The sequence below is a fragment of the Medicago sativa genome, chromosome 7, assembly GCF_051527215.1.
Source record: "Medicago sativa cultivar Bolivia chromosome 7, Bolivia_mono, whole genome shotgun sequence".
NCBI lineage: Eukaryota > Viridiplantae > Streptophyta > Magnoliopsida > Fabales > Fabaceae > Medicago > Medicago sativa.
The window spans coordinates 60,134,706-60,152,675 of NC_140755.1; the positions used below are offsets into that span (position 1 = coordinate 60,134,706).

General features: G+C 31.6%; 1 pseudogene across 1 annotated transcript; it reads left to right on the top strand.

Moving 5' to 3' along the window:
* Window positions 1-9,355: 9,355 nt before the first annotated feature.
* On the top strand, window positions 9,356-10,076 carry LOC146907296 (NADH-ubiquinone oxidoreductase 20.9 kDa subunit-like; annotated as a pseudogene). Its single transcript, XR_015020181.1, has 3 exons — window positions 9,356-9,524; window positions 9,625-9,781; window positions 9,887-10,076. The product of XR_015020181.1 is annotated as an NADH-ubiquinone oxidoreductase 20.9 kDa subunit-like (transcript).
* The last annotated feature ends 7,894 nt before the right edge of the window (window positions 10,077-17,970 follow it).

Sequence of the window (17,970 nt, forward strand, 5' to 3'; positions counted from 1 at the left end):
TATATTATTTTTCAATGAAAAACAACTTAGATCAACACTAGTAATTATCTTAATAATTATTCAGTTAATCACATGCAATAGTAAAACGTAAAGAGGATAGGGAAGAGAGATAACACCGATATTTTTATAGTAGTTCGCTCTTTCTCGTCCTCGCTAGAGCTACGTCTACTCTTCTTGATGAAGTACGTCTTCACCAATGTCATTCACTAAGTAACAAATGTTGATTACAATGTGTTTACAAGAGTTCCTTGAAATTAGACCTAATTCTTCAACCCCTATGCAAACACTCCCCCAAACTTCAAATAACTTTTGCATTTGGTGCTCCTTGAATCTTTGAATCCTTGATTACCCATGCACCCCTTCGAACTCTTCACTCAAGTCTTCGATGCTACGTCCGGTAAACGAATCCTCTTCGACTTCAAGAACGGTTAGAAAGACCCCAAGTCCTTTGGAGTGGAATGAGATTATTCACTTCACTTTGGAACAAGTGTGCAAATGCATTGATACTTTGTTGGTGTTGGAATATAATTGGTACCCAACCAACTTTTAATACATATTATTAAAAGAAACAATGACCTCTAAAATTTATAGTTATTAATACAGGAAATTTGATGCCCATCATGATTGTGTTTAGGGCCACCATTGATCATCTATGTGGTGAGACCTGATTGAATGACATTTGTACAACTTTTGTAACAATGTTGCATATCAATTAAACTCTTCTGTAACAGTTGTGTTAAAGGGTCTGTCTGGATAATCAGGAGGCCCGCAGTTTGACGGAGCCACACATACAAGTCTGCTTTCTCTCGCCCAAATCCCATGTATGGTAAAATAGGGTTGTGGAAATCGTTGGCATGGTCCTGCTCAGCATGTTGCCGGAGACCACTAAAGTGAGAAAATTAAATGATAATAGATGACAATATATGTGGTTATTAATATACAAATAAAAAGAAAAAGAACAAAATTAAAGTAGTGTGATCTCATTTTATGAAGTTGTGATGGGGGAAGGGGTGATTACAACTTTTTTTGTTTTTTGTTTAAGGAAGAGGATTTGTAAATGTTGACTTTGTATTCTACGAGCAATACATACTTAAGCAGATGGATCATGCAAGAAGGTTTGTGGCAGATGGATCATGCAATATATATTTAAGCACACGCTTTTATCGTTTAATCATAGTATAGTTTTATTATATTTTAAGGTTAGTTTGTTCACGAATATATGGTGTGTTTCTTTTCTTTTACTTCAAATTGAATATTAATCGTGGAACAAGGTACGTATGCAATTTTTTGTGTTTAATCAAATGCAAAATTATCAACTATGGAAGAAAGTTCAAATGCACAAATATATTCTGTCATTTAAGGTCTACTATGGTAGTTATTTGGTCATAGAATCTTTTGTATATGTCGACTATTAAAATGTTTAAATAGAGAAATTTGTTTTTGTGAGAAAGTATATTGTAAAGCTCATTTGTTTTAAATTTACTGAAGTACACCCCTACGTAGTATAATCATAATCATACTATAGACTTTTATTTCTAGGGGTATAAACATCATTTTTTTTGGGGTATAAACATAATTTTTTTTATATCTAAGTATCTTTGTGACTTTTATGTTAACAAGCTTTTGTCTAAAAAAGGAAATTATGTACCAAGTATTTATAAATGCAGTGTTTGTGTAAATAAGAGATACATGTTATAAATGTGCACAATATTGAAAATGTTGATTTTAATACTAACTATTATATAATATGGCTCTGCAAGGTAAATGATGTTGGAGGTTGAAGGATGAGTGTAGAAGATTGTGGTTTAGAGTTTTGTCAGATAGGGTAGGTGAGGTTGGGCGTTTGTTACACGTCAAGGGGGGAGGGGGTTCAATGTGGTGGATCAATCTGGTTAGTATTAACCATGGTGTTGGTACGGGTATGGGAAGATGGATATATGACAAATCTGAGTGTAATGTTGGTGAAAGATTAACAATCTTATTTAGGTGGGATCCTTCGTTGGATGGAGATGTTATGAATGATAGGTTCAGTTGCTTTTTTGAGCTTTCTGATAATAAAATGGCAACAATGGCTGAGATGAAGCATTTAGGGTGGGGTGAGGGAGGTGAGGTAGAACTGACATAGGAGATTATGGGCTTGGGAAAAAGAGCAACTAAGAGTAGAGAGTGTATTTCTTTGTTGAATTATATTATTTTGTAGGATGATGTTATTGACAGGTGGTTGTGGAGTTTTCATTCTTAAAAACAACATATTGTCAGTTCGGCTTACAACTTTTTACAATAATCAACAATTCAAAACAACATTGCAGATGATAATCTTGTATTTTGGCATCAAGACATTTCTCTAAAAATCAATCATATTTGTTGGAATTTTTAAGTGGTTAATTATTTATTTTAAAGTGTTATTATATTTGTTATTACTTTTATTAATTATTATATTAATTGGTTTCTTTTTGTCCAAATATGGTACACATTGGAGCGTCTTTTGGCGGCTCATATGGTATATCTTGTACAATTATTCTCTCTCTCTCTCTCTCTCTCTCTCTCTCTCTCTCTCTCTCTCCATTAAAAAAAATTGTATATGTTAAATTTTACCAATTCAATCCTATTTACTCGACTTTAATTTTAATACGTGATGGAATTAGTTGCCAACATTTTACATGTGTATAAAATTAATGGCATATAAATCGGTAACATATGGATGAGAAAAAGGTGACACAAGCACTTATTCTTCCTCTTGGTTGCAATTACTTATAACCATACATAATACGTAAAAATATTTTTTGGTGTAACAAACTAAGTTTCCTTGAGCATTTAAAAGTAGTTTCTGAGACCTTGTTAATTCACGTGCGGTGCTGGCAAGAAGTGATTGTTGTATCATTTATTTCATAAATATTTAATTGTTAATGTCTTGAAATATAATTGACCATTTGTTGTTTGGTTGGTAAAATGATAATTACAGACATGGAGTATGAAACTTGTTTAAGACATGTTCTGTTGCCGTTACCATCGATTCAAGAATCTGTTGTAGATATATAATTGTTACTAATTTTATTTTGGAGCAAATTATTTATTAAATTCATCCGTTGAGCTTGGTGTGTGATCTACTTCCTTGTAAGTTTTAAACTATTCTCCTCTTGAAACCTTCCACATGCAAGGGAGATAACGTTGACAGATGTCAGTAGAATATTCTAATATGTCTATTTCAAATATGGAATGAAAGAACCAGAGCTAGGAAATCTTTGTAAGTTTTAAATATTTCTCCCCTTAAAATGATCCATATAAGAGGCCAGGTGCATTTTTTAACCTTTAAACTCACATACGTCTTGAGTTTTATGGGTGGATTTGTGATTGTATTGAATTTGTCTAGAAACATAGTGATTATATGTGTAATTGAATATGATAATCTTTGCTTCTTTATGATGAGAATACTGTGTTTACCTTTGTGATTAAAGTTTTAACTTAAGGCATGTTGTTGTGTTCCTATCGCTTCGAGAAGTATATTTTCCGATGGAAAAATTTGTTTCGAGATTCTATATTTTGTTTTGATCGATTTATTTTGATGAATTATATTTATTTAATACTTGCATGAATCCTATTTACCATAAATTTGTAAGTTGGTGTTCAGTCATGTACTTATGAAATAATAATATTGTGATAGGTTGTTTTGATACTAATTAACAAATGAGTTTGTGAAAACATTGTGTATTGAAATGGTGAGTGTGTCTTGAATGTGGCTGGAAATATCATGACTCTGTGGTTTTTTTTAAACTGGTAATTTTTAGCTTTCGGTATTGCCAGTACCTTTGTTGTTGAGCTAATTTATTTTGATAATTATATAACTCTAACTAACAAAACTATTTATTTCGGTTTAGAAACATAATTGCAAAGGAGATAGAGTAGCAAATAATAGGACAATCCTACATGTTGAATCCTACTATATGACATCCATGAAGAAAATAAGTGTCTCAGAAATATTTTCACTTACAAATGATCCAAGTCGATTGAAAATATAATTTTTGGCCATTTGTTAGATTCATGAAATATTTTAAGAAAGATACCATAAAATTTTGTATGGTATATTATAGAGATACATATATGATATGCATGAGTGAAATGCAATAAAGATGTCGCTTAAAATTAATTTAAGCAGATGGTTTTGAGTTTATAACATATGGTTTCGTTAAAAAAAAATGTGGCGTCCACGTGTTTGCCTCCATTAATCCAATCAGCAACAATTGACGGTAAGGACCAAATTCGCTAACGGCCAGAAACGTTGGGGACCAAAAATTAAATAAAATTTAAGTAGAGACTAATGTTGGAAACACGCCTATTTATAGGGACCTTAAACATAATTAACCCAAAGAATTAATCAGGTAGAAATGTTAAACTTTAAAAGACTCGGGATGCATTTGACCTTTTTTTTTTTACAAACAGCATTTATATTTTTTTTTCTTAGCATATTATGGTGCTCATATTTTCAATTTTGATATAAATCTAAGGTTTGGTCTTATCCCTCAAATTCTCAGGGGAAAAATAATTGTCTTAATATAAAATTCATAAAAACATTTTAAAAACTGGACCGGCCGGTTGAACCGGTCCGACCGTAAATAGGAGGGGTAATCGGTTCAGTTAACATATTGAATCAATTATGCTATCAAACTGATGTAAATCGGACAAACTCGATTAAAATCGGCAAACCGGCGGTTTATTGAGCCAACCAGGTTATAGTCTTTTTTAATGAACAACTATTTAATATATTAAAGAAATTAATATTGCCCCAAGTGAGGATCAAACAAGAGTACTGACACTCATAATTATACACGGGTGCTAGACAACACCACTACATCACCACCGCTGTTGTGATAGTTTGTTGGTTGTTATTGAATATATATATTCTTTAGGGATGACTTTTTCGCTTTCCAAAACCGTCATCAAGTTTCAATACAAGTAACACATATAATAAATAGATAATAATAAATTCAAATATTAAAATAAAAGTGTAACAAACACGATATAAGTATATATATGTCAACTTTTTTCCTTTATCCTTTAAAAAGTGTAACAAACTAGATGAGTATATCTTTATTTAGTTTTTCATTATCTCAATTATTCCCTTAAACAACTTTTGTATAATAAAGATTGTTGTTGGTGTCATTAAAAAAATTCGAATTTTTTTTGTTATACTGTTGGTGTCATTGAAATAGATAATCATGGTTAGTTTGATTTGTTATAGTTTGAAAGCAACAAACATTTATATTTTTAATTTTAATCAAAATCAAAATTTCACAAAAAAAAACACCGTTCATAATTTTCAATCGTTGGTGCAATAAAAAGAGCGGAAAGACGGGCAAATGAGTGCCTGTTTTTTCGCTAGTATTTATAACTTTGATTCACATTTAAGAAGCTTGTATTTTCTCTTTTTTTTTTGTTTTATCTTGATAATGTATTATAAAAGTAAGTGTTTTTTATTTGATATACTCATAATATATATATATATATATATATATATATATATATATATATTAGAATTAATTTATGTATTTGATCAGATAATTATGTCATAGTCGATGGACTTAAATTTGAAAAACAAATTTGAGAAATCATCTTAATTTATCTGATGATTTTTCTAACATTTATTAGTGTTGTGTTATTTTTATAGACCAAGTCATCGTGTTTAATATAAAGATCAAAACTTTATGGAGACCAGACGATACGATCGAGTCATCCGATTCTTTCATGCGATTCAACCAATGATCTGATGGTTCGATCGATGACACAACCTTACCGAGTCGATGACCGGTCCAATTTTTAAAACTATGCATACAAGAGATATGTAAATCTTTCAAATATTGTTCAAATTAGAGTTCAAACTTGGATACTCTTGATGGAGAATTTAATTAAAAATTGATATTTTTACTTTTAGTTTAGAAATTCAAGTGTTACCAATTTTAATTGTCATTGCGTTACTCCAAGAAGTAACAATATGAATATTAGGAATTTTATTATTATACGGTTCCTCTCTCTGTTTCTCGGCCAAATAAGTAGCATGTACAACATCTACGCCCTATATTGTCCGCACATAGCTTATTTTAGCGGTTGGTAATATCTTTTCCTTGTGATTGATAACATTTTCTATGATTTTATTTATCATGTATTTCACATGGGAAAGGAATCTCATGTCATGTGAGAGTCTTGTACCCTTGATTTACTAAGTGGGAGAAAACAAGAGAGAGATTTGAATTAAACATATGGGAAAAATTAAGTTTAATGGGCGATATCTCTACACTTAAGGAGAAACGAGGAAAATAAAATTGAGGGAATCTTCTCTCCTTTCACACGTGGAGCATTATTATCATCAAGAACATCGCTAACTACATGCCCGCTCATTCACCATGTATTTTTATTTTTTTCTTAAGAAATATTAAATGTCAATTGCTAGATTGTTAGAGGAAAGAGTTATACCCATGACCACTTTACCATTTCAATCCTTATGTTCCTCCCCAAAACCACCTTATTCTTCATGTATCAAATATGACTATTTAAGTCATACATGTCATGTGAAAATGATTACTATATATGTTACAAATATAAAGTGATCCTAAATTATGGACCTTCTATCTAACAAATAATGGATATTTTTAATTGATTATCACATTGAACTTAGAAGAAGAACATAATAACTATTGATAATTTCTTTGGTATTTCATTTCTTTTTTCTATTATTTTTTTATTTCTCTTTTCATTTATTTCTTCTTTTCTCACACATATGTAAAAATAAAAGACAAGTGTGCAAATGCATTGATACCTTGTTAATGTTGGAATATAATTGGTACCCAACCAACTATTAATACATATTATTACAAGAAACAATGACCTCTAAAATTTATAGCTATTAATACAGGAAATTTGATGCCCATCATGATTGTGTTTAGGGCCACCGTTGATCATCTATGAGGTGAGACTTTATTGAATGACATTTGTACAACTTTTGTAACAATGTTGCATATCAATTAAACTCTTTTTTAATAGATTTTTTTTTTGAAAGATTAGATTTGTTGTTGTGCTATGCATCTTTTATATACGTTTTTTAGGTAATATACACATTTATTGTTGTTAATCTAATAATCATTACATCGTTCATACAATGAAAATTCATTTTATATTTCATTTAACCATAAAATATTTATAATTTTATGATTCATACAACTGTTTTACATGATTCAATTATATAATTTTATATAAGAAAATTATATATTTATGATTGTACAATTGATAGTTTTATTTTTGTAATCAAATAATGATTATGAATTATATGTCTGATCATATAACTAATTCGTATAATATTTTGTATTTAAAATTTATACGCCCATTTGAAGAACATGACTATTTAACAAAATATATTCATCTCAAAGCTTTGAAATATATTATCAGAATAATATATCCATTTTTTAACATATTTATCATATCAATATTTTTACTTGAAAAATCATACCCTTAAAATACTAAAAGGACAGTTAAATAGAAACAAAAAATTCACCGTAAAAAGACACTTAAAAAGGAACGGAGGAAGTAATGAATAATTTATTTTTAAAATAAAAAATAACTACATTAAAATTTTAATATCTCCATTTCCTTGTTTTGTAAAGGGTTCAAACACAAACAAACTTACCACAGTTGTGTTAAAAGGTCTGTCTGGATAATCAGGAGGCCCGCAGTTTGACGAAGCCATACGAACAAGTATGCTTTCTCCTGCCCAAATCCCATGTATGGTAAAATCGGGTTGTAGAAATCATTGGCATGGTTCTGCTCGGCATGTTGCCGAAGACCATTGAAGTGAGAAAATTAAATGATCATAGATGACAGTATATGTGGTTATTAATATACAATAAAAAGAAAAAGAACAAAATTAAAGTAGTGTGATCTCATTTTATGAAGTTGTGATGGGGGGAGGGAGTGATTACAACTTTTTTTGTTTTTTGTTTAAGGAAGAAGATTTGTAAATGTCGACTTTGTATTCTACGAGCAATACATACTTAAGAAGATGGATCATGCAAGAATGTTTGTGGTAGATGGATCATGCAATATATACTTAAGCACACGCTTTTATCGTTTAATCATAGTATAGTTTTATATATATTTTAAGGTTAGTTTGTTCATGAACATATGGTGTGTTTCTTTTCTTTTACTTCAAATTGAATATTAATCGTGGAAAAAGGTACGTATGCAATATTTTTTGTTTAATCAAATGCAAAATTATCAACTATGGAAGAAAGTACAAATGCAGAAATATATTTTGGGTCTATTTGGTAAGGTCACCAAAAGAGCTTATAGCTTATAGCTTATAGCTTATAAGCTCATTTGACAAAAAAAGCCCTGTTTGGTAACTTTTTTTACAATGAGCTTATAGCTTATTTCACGAATTTCAACGAGCTTATAAGCTATTTTTCAGAAGCTATTCCAAGTAGCGTTTGAGCTTATAGCTTATAGCTTCTCACTTTTAATTCCATTTCTACCCTTATTATTCTAACTAAATTCCATTTTTACCCATTACAATTTATTAATATAACTTCCTCATAAATACTACTGTGTCTCTTGCGAACAAAAATCCAATTCTTTTTCAAAAAAATTAAAAAAAGAAGCACTTGTCTTTCCTTGTTTTTTTTCTTTTCTTGGCTTAATAGGTCATTTGGTCCCTTAATTAATTTCAAGTTTTCATTTTGGTCCCATAAGTAATAAAACTCATGTTTTGGTCCCTCAACTTTGCCTCCGTCGGTCAAATAAATCCCAAACGGTTAAGTTTAACCTCAAATGTCTTTGGTGGACCAACTTTAACAGTGGTCCACCATAGACTTCATTAATTTTTTAAATTTTGACCGTTTGATATTTTAAAATAAAGGCTACCATTGGATTATGAAGGACTACTTTATCTTACAATGATCCAACAACAACTACCATTGGATTAAAAAAAAGGCTACCATTGGATTATATTTTCATTTCTTCATCTTCTTCCTTCCTCTTCTTCATATATTCAACATCATCTTCATTAATCACTCATAAACAACCCAGTTTTTTTTTCTTTTTCAGAATAATATCATTAACCAAAATAATATATATCATTTTCATCTTCATCAGCAACATTCATCAAAAATTCAGAAAAACCAAAAAATGTAATCGAACCAAAATCATCACCAAACATGACATTTTTTTTTTTTAGAAAATCACAAAACATATTATCAACAACAACAACTTTTCACCCAAAATCGAAGCAATGCAAAAAATAATTGGTTGTGAAAAGAAAAAGATTTATGAAATTGGGAACAATGCAAGCAGGATTTGATAGAATCGATCCACGGAGAAAATCGAAAAGATGAACACAGACATAGCAGCATCAACAAAACCATAATACCCAGTCATTGATCGCAACCCACCATTCACATCCGTCGTCGGAAACTTCAACACTCTCGACTACCTCCGTTTCACCACCATCGCCGGCATTTCCGTCACCGTCGGTTATCTTTCCGGTAACCATCTTTCTTCAATTGAATTCAATTGAATTGTAAATTGAAAAAATTGTAAATTTTTAAATTGGATTTTTTTGAATTTGGGAATTTTGTGTTTTAGGGATTAAGCCTGGAATTAGAGGACCTTCAATGGTGACTGGTGGATTGATTGGTGTTATGGGTGGATTCATGTATGCTTATCAGAATTCTGCTGGGAGAATCATGGGTTTCTTTCCTAATGATGCTGAGGTAGCTCGTCACACCAATTTTTTTTTTTGGTTCATATCTAATGAAGAGAAAAAAAAAAACCCTCTTTTTAATGAGTTGTTGAACAATCAAATTTTTATGTATTGTTGTTGTTATTGTGATGATGATTTTTGAAGGATTATGTGTATCAATTTGGTTCACAAGCAAGATTTAAGGAGGAGATATAGGGAGCAGTGTTATGATATGAGATTGGGAGCGAAGATACACTGTTATAAGAATGAACAAAAAAATTCTGGGCTTTTTTTTCTGGTTGGATTTTGTATGAAGATGGATGATGAAGATGGTATTGATGAAGGAAGAAGATGAAGAAATGGGGAAAATATTAGCTATTGATGGTCTGTTGTAACATACAATGGACCTTCATAATTCAACGGTCCTCTTTTTAAAAAAATAAATTGAATGGTTTAAATTAAAGAAATTATTAGGGTCTATGGTGGACTACCTACAATGTTGGTCCACCATATGCATTTGAGGTTAAACTTAACAGCAAGGATTTATTTGACCGACGAAGAGACAATTAAGGGACCAAAACATGAGTTTTATTACTTATGGGACCAAAATGAAAACTTGAAATTAATTAAGGGACCAAATGACCTATTAAGCCTCTTTTCTTTATACGGCATACCGTCAGTTTTGTTAGTTTTTTTTTTACAAACCAAATATACTTTTTTTAACGTGCAAATCAATATACATTCAGCTGTATTTTACAATTGATGAAAATATACCTTTTGTTATTTTGAACTAAATAAAAATATTTTACATCGATGAAAATATACCTTTTGTTATTTTGAACTAAATAAAAATATTTTACATCTATTTAGCATGCATATGATAATTATTAAACTTTTTTTTTCAAGAAGATTATATTTAGCGTAACTATCAATTATTGTTAATAATACATATAATAATAATAATAATAATAATAATAATAATAATAATAATAATAATAATAATAATAATAATAATAATAATATTAATACATTCCAATAACCGTCTATTATTACACTTAATTTTTTTATAAAGTATAAACACTTAAATGAAAATATTTATATAATATAAAGGATATATTAAGTTAATAAATTTAAAGTATTTTTTCAAAAAATATTTAAATAAAGAATTTTCAAATACTTAAATATTAATTGATATAAATTTTATTATAAATTAAAAATACCCTTTTATGTCATTTTACATTTATCAGCTAGTTGAACCGCTAATTTTACCAAACACTTCAACTAGCTTATCAGTCATCAGTCATCAGCTAGCTTATCAGCTAAAAGCTATCAGCTAGCTTATCAGCTATCCGCTATTTTTACCAAACAGAGCCTTTGTCATTTAAGGTCTACTATGGTAGTTATTTGCTCATAGAATCTTTTGTATATGTCGACTATTAAAATGTTTAAATAGAGAAATTTGTTTTTGCAAGAAAGTATATTGTAAAGCACATTTGTTTTATATTTATGATTGTACAATTGATAGTTTTATTTTTGTAAATCAAGTAATGATTATGAATTATATGTCTGATCATATAACTAATTCGTATGATATTTTGTATTTAAAATTTATACGCCCATTTGAAGAACATGACTATTTAACAAAATATATTCATCTCAAAGCTTTGAAATATATTATCATAATAATATATTAACATATTTATCTTACCAGTATTTTTACTTGATTATAACGTATTAATGAATAAAATTATAAAAATAACATATAAATGAATAAAAATAACAAATTAAATTGAATCTTTAAAAACATGAGATTGTGTATTTTTTTTTTAAGTGGAAATTGCACTAGCCTTCCTGGAGGTTTATGTGATTGTATTACACCTCCCCTCTATTTTGTCATTCAGCAACAACACCCATTGTCTTTAGCTCCATCCACTTTCCATTAAAACAAAAAGAAGAAGAGAATAGAAAACAAAACAAAACAAAAAAAACACATTTCTTTCTGATCCATATCATATCTTCTATTCATTCTCGTATCTATGTCTCCTTCTCCATCTCTGTAGAACAGCGGCAGTCACCGAGAAATGTAACCTTTGCTTTATGACAGAAAGCAAATAAGTCACTCCCCCTTGTCGTTGTTTAAAATGCTAATGTTATTGTTCTTCTATTGGCACAAGTAAAATTTTATACCGTCCCTTCCAAACACAGAAAGGTCCAATTTTTCCCAAAATCCTAACCTTTGTTTTACCATAATCACCAAATTATCTAATCCAGAAATAAATTATTAGATGGTATAATTATTAATATTTGATGCGGTTAAGTTGATGAGTAATTTATGCTAGGTGACGGTGGCGAGTAACACGTTAATCAGAGGGGTAGAATCAAGAGGGAACAAGAGAACAATCGACTAGTGGTTCTATTTTAATATATATGCATGTGTTGCTTTGTTCTGCTGCAATATTATATGGTTAGATATCAACTTTGTTGTTGCTGATTGATCATAATTTTCAATTTGATTTGTTATTGCTATGAATTTTGTTAATAATAATTCATGTTATTGGCATGTTATTGTTGTGATTTTTATTAATAATAATTTATGTTGATGTTATGATACTTGCAAGTTGTAGCACTATTAAAGCGAAACTCCATGCCACAAACGGAGATTGTCTTCGTCAGAATGCAAAGAGAGGTGTATGTCTATTATAGAAGAATTTAGGGGAGGTTTGTGTCTAGTACAAAACTAGAAGGGTGTTTGTGTTGTTTAGGGAAAGTTTAGGAGAGGTGAATGTGATTTTCCCTTTTTTAATTCAAAATTATGTCACGAACAACAATATATTGTATCATAAAAAGTTTTCACCAAATGTTTAACTAAAAAGTGATAAGATATAAGATTTAAGTTTTTTTATTTTAGCAATATAAACTTTAAGTTATAAGCTACTTAAATTAGCTTATATTAAGTTACTATAAGCTCATGAAAATAAGTTATAAACTCGCATAAAACAGACAATTACCAAACTTATAATCACTCATTGTTTCACCAAATGTTTTCTCCTTGTTTGATAATTATCTGCTTCACTCTCTCTCTCTCTCTCTCTCTCTCTCTCTCTCTCTCTCTCTCTCTCTCTCTCTCTAACCTCTGATCAAAGGCGGAGCCCCTTGAGGCCCACCCCATCCAAAAGAAAACTTTTTATAGAGGAAGTTACTAAAATATTCTTGATTTTTAATTAAAATTACATGACGATCTACCCCCTTCTCTATCTCTCAAAACGCTTTACTACCACACTTAAATCATTCAAAATGCGTAGATAATAATCATTTTGAATTTTTAAAATATGCAATTTAATTTGTTGTTGGTCAACTTTGTACTTAATCCTTATTAAAACATAAATTTGTGTTGGATGCTGAACATAGATTAATATAATACTTGCAAAACATTACTCCATACTCAATGAATAACATATTAAGCTTTCTTTGTATATTTTGTTTGCTATGCGTTTTATGCATCTATCACAAAACTAAACTTATGACCAAATACATTTTATCCCTTATTCTAGACCTAAACCTAACACACATAAATTTTTCCACAGGTAGACAAACATAATGCCACCTAAATTCAACAACAAAAACTCAGAGCACCCATCTCATGCTCGATAATTACTAAATGTAGCAGTACAAAGTAATAATGAACTCGAAATAAGTTTATTCCTTCTATTTTTTTATATTAACTAATTAATAATTATAATGCCATTTTTTATAAAACATTAACTTTTGATATTAAAAAATTAATAGAATTTTTTTCTTCATATTTTACATTTTTTTAAAATTAATTAGAATACAAATTAGTTATTATGAAATTTCAAACCAAAATTGGCATAAATGAAAACCAAATTGTGTAATATATGGTATATAATAAGACCAATAATAATATGGTGATTGCCCTTAATTTATTTCGATTCACTTATATGGTATACATCTATTTCAAAATATCACTTAAATAAAATCAAAATTAATAATAAACTACATAAAATTATATTTTTCACATACAACCAACTATGAAGACGTATTATTAAAATTATGTGGAACAAACAAAAAATATTTGGCTAAATTGCAAATTTGTTCCAATAAGTAGTTTATGAATTTTGTTTTGGTACCCTAATTATTAATTTGTTTTAATCCCTCAAATATGCGTATCTCAACCAATTTGGTGCCGCTCAGTTAATTTTAACCCAAAATGTATAAGGTAGACCAACACTATAGGTGCGAACCATAAACCTTATTAATTTATTTAATTTTAAATCTTCGATCATTTTGAAATAAAATAGAACTTTGGATCATGCAAGATCATTGAATCAAATAGTGAACCATAAACATCTGATTTTTATTTCCTTTTTTTCATCTTCTTCCTTTTACTTCTTCTTCATCTTCATCACATTCATCCATCTTCATATACATTCAAGACTAGAAAAATAAAATAAAAATAAAACTCAAATTTATTTTTCAATCTTCATCTCTTCTTCTCTCCCTAAATCCCGAAATCCCCAAATTACTTAATCTTTAACTTACAAACTCATAAATTCATCAAAGATTCCATATGTGATGGTGGTGTGATGAGATTACAGAAGTTGTTGTTCATTATGATGGTGGTGTAGTGATATATTATGTGATGTTGTTGTTTTTTAGTTGATGAGATTAGACTTGTTGTAGTTGATTATGATGGTGGTGTAGTCATGAGATTATATGATGTTGTTGTTTTTGAGTTGATGAATTTATGGGGACCAAATGTGCAATTCAACATATATATTTTTATTTCTAAAGTATTTGTTCCATGATCAATTCATTTCTGACATTAGTTTTTGAAGGAAATAATCCCAACACCCAAATTATATATATATATATATATATATATATATATATTAATTTCCAGATATCCAACTTATAAATCACTACTATAAATTGTTGAAAATTGACTAAAGAATTGGATGTTGAAGTTCTGGAAAAATCGTGGTATGTTTGCAAGGCAATGTGACACGATTGGTTGATTCAAGTCTAGGTTGTCACTGGAAAAATCGTGGCAGATTGCAGGAACAATGAGGCACGATGTAGACACATAAGGTATAGTACTGTACTACTACCTACTCCAACGTGGCACGATGGATGGAAACGTGGCACGATGTCGCGGGTTTCAGAACACTATTTAAGGCTTCTTTTGTCAAGTTTTTGGGTGTGGCTTAGAGAGAGAAACTTGTGAATACAAAAGAGGTAACTTTAGGGTTGAATGTCTTTGTAATGAGGTTAACTTGGGTTGGGAAACATTGTAAACACATTGGTTAGTGAGATTTCATCATTGGAGGATAAAAAAAAAAGATTCTTTTTGTGTTTTCTCGTAGGATTCATTGAGAGTGTGGGTGACTTGAAAAACGGGTAGAAATTAGGTTATGTTCTTTGTGAGCTCTTATGCTAATTTATTGTAACCTCTTTGTATCACTTTCATCTTAGTGGATTGGAGAGCTGCTCTCTTCTCCTATGTAGGTCATATTGGACCGAACTGAGTAAACAATCTTTGGTGTGCTTGTTCCTTTCTTTCATTGCTTATCTTTATTGCTTTAATTATGCTAGTGGCGTTGTTCTACATTAGGACTTAGGTTTATTTTATTGTTGTTGTTGTTGCTTGAGGTTACTTTTATCAATTGATTACTACTTCCTTTGCTCCACACATCTTTGTTTCATTGGTGTAGTTTTGTCCGAATTCACATCAAGTGGCGCCTACCGTGGGGAAAGGCGTAAATTGGTAAAGTGTGTATCATGGGTTCAAAGTGGTACATCAAGAATTTCACCGGAAGTAATTATTTCGGGTTGTGGAAGGTTAAGATGCAAAAGGTTTTGACACATTAAAAGTGTGTAAAAGCATTGAAGGGTGCATCAGCGATGCTGGAAAATTTGACACAAGCGGAGAAGCGTGAGATGATAAACAAGGCTAAGAGTGTCATTGTTTTATGTCTCGAAGATAAGGTTTTAAGGGATGTCGTGAAGGAAACTATTGCGACATCGATGTGGGCTAAGTTGGATTCATTGTATATGACAAAATCTGTAACATCCTAGACTGCTTACAGGATTGCCGACTAACCCCACAAACCAACACGAGTCTTTTCAGCATGCTTTGTCCTCACTCACATGCTTACCGGGAAACTTCCCGGTAGGTCACCCATCCTAGTACTACTCCAAGCCAAGCACGCTTAACTGTGGAGTTCCTATGGATTGAGCTCCCAAAAAGAAGATGCATCTTGTTGATATGGGTAGTACCTAACAATTCTTATAAGCCTTCCTTCAACCATGTAGTCCCATACCTACACGGCCTCCGGATCCCTCTCATTCCGATGTGATTCGGTTCCTCCTATCAACGTGGGGTCATCCTGTAACAGCCCGACTTCCCTGGGCTACCCGGCCTTGGCCGACTTCCACTATGGGCTACCCGACACTGTTACTGGGCCACGTTGTGGGTGTTACATGCCCAGTAGCTTCCGCCTGGTTCGTCCCCGAACCACACCGTACTGGGAGAGGTCTGCTCTGATACCAAGTGTAACATCCCAGACTGCTTACAGGATTGCCGACTAACCCCACAAACCAACACGAGTCTTTTCAGCATGCTTTGTCCTCACTCACATGCTTACCGGGAAACTTCCCGGTAGGTCACCCATCCTAGTACTACTCCAAGCCAAAGCACGCTTAACTGTGGAGTTCCTATGGATTGAGCTCTCGAAAAGAAGATGCATCTTGTTGATATGGGTAGTACCTAACAATTCTTATAAGCCTTCCTTCAACCATGTAGTCCCATACCTACACGGCCTCCGGATCCCTCTCATTCCGATGTGATTCGGTTCCTCCTATCAACGTGGGGTCATCCTGTAACAGCCCGACTTCCCTGGGCTACCCGGCCTTGGCCGACTTCCACTATGGGCTACCCGGCACTGTTACTGGGCAACGTTGTGGGTGTTACAAAATCGTTGGTTTATAGGCATCTCTTGAAACAATAACTCTACTCATTCAAGATGGTGGAGTCTAAATCAATCACAGAGCAATTGACGAAACTTAACAAATTCTTGATGACTTGGCCAACATTGAAGTAAATATGAAAGAAGAGGATAAGACTTTGTTGCTACTTTGTTCATTACCAAAGTCTTTTGAGCATTTCAAGGGATACCATCCTTTACGGAAAGGAGGGCACCACTACTTTGGAGGAGGTCCAAGCGGCTTTGAGAACCAAGGAATTGACCAAGTTCAAGGACTTAAAGTGGATCGTCATAATATTCCTAGTGGCATAAAAGCCCTCTAGAAAAGCTCAAAGCCCTCTAAAAAGGCTCAAACGCCCCCCAGAAGGGCTCTTGAGGCCTAGGCGCGCCCTTCTTAAGGCGCCGCCTTTCTTAACTTCTAGAAACCTCTAGAAACCGCCTAAAAGACCAAAAGCACAGTTTTCTTGAGGCTGAAGTCACGCTAAAACAAGCCCACAAGGAGGCTATAAATATCACCCTTGAGAGCACTCTCAAGGCATCTCATAAACCATCTAAACCCAAGATTCTATTCTTGTACTTTTGCAAGTACAGTTGGCGCCGTGTGTGGGAACCTCGGTAAAACTAACCTAGGCCACACCTCTGAATTGTAATCGCGATTTAGAAAACCATAACTCACAAAATCTGAATCGCATCCTTTACGCGATTAAGAAACCCCTTTTTCCACTACCTCATCGTCACGATGACTGAATCCTCTGATCACAACGCCGCCAAAGGACGGTTTTATTTTTTCATATCTATGTTATTTTGTTGTGCTTTAAATTACTGTGCTTCAATTTTGATCGGCAACATATAACTTGCATAATAATTTAAATCATTTTCAGATCATTATTGTCGTGTCATTAATCTTACTTATTTGATATGTGTTCCTATGGAATAGCAATCGTGCATACAGCGGCCTTCACTATTTTCTGTTAAATTTAATTCAGTTTCAAGGGCATAAGTAATTTATACTCCCTCCGTTTTAAAATATAAGCAAAATTCGTTCATACATCATTAAATGAATGAACTTAAAAAGTGAATTTTGCTTATATTTTGAAACGGAGGGATTAATGTTTAGGTGTGACCATATGTTGGTTCTGCAAATCTCAGTTGTCTCTCTCATCTTATTAAAATTCTGTTTGATATGAAACGATAGCGAGAGTTGTTTTATTTTAGAAGTTTTTAATCATTCCTTATTATCATAAT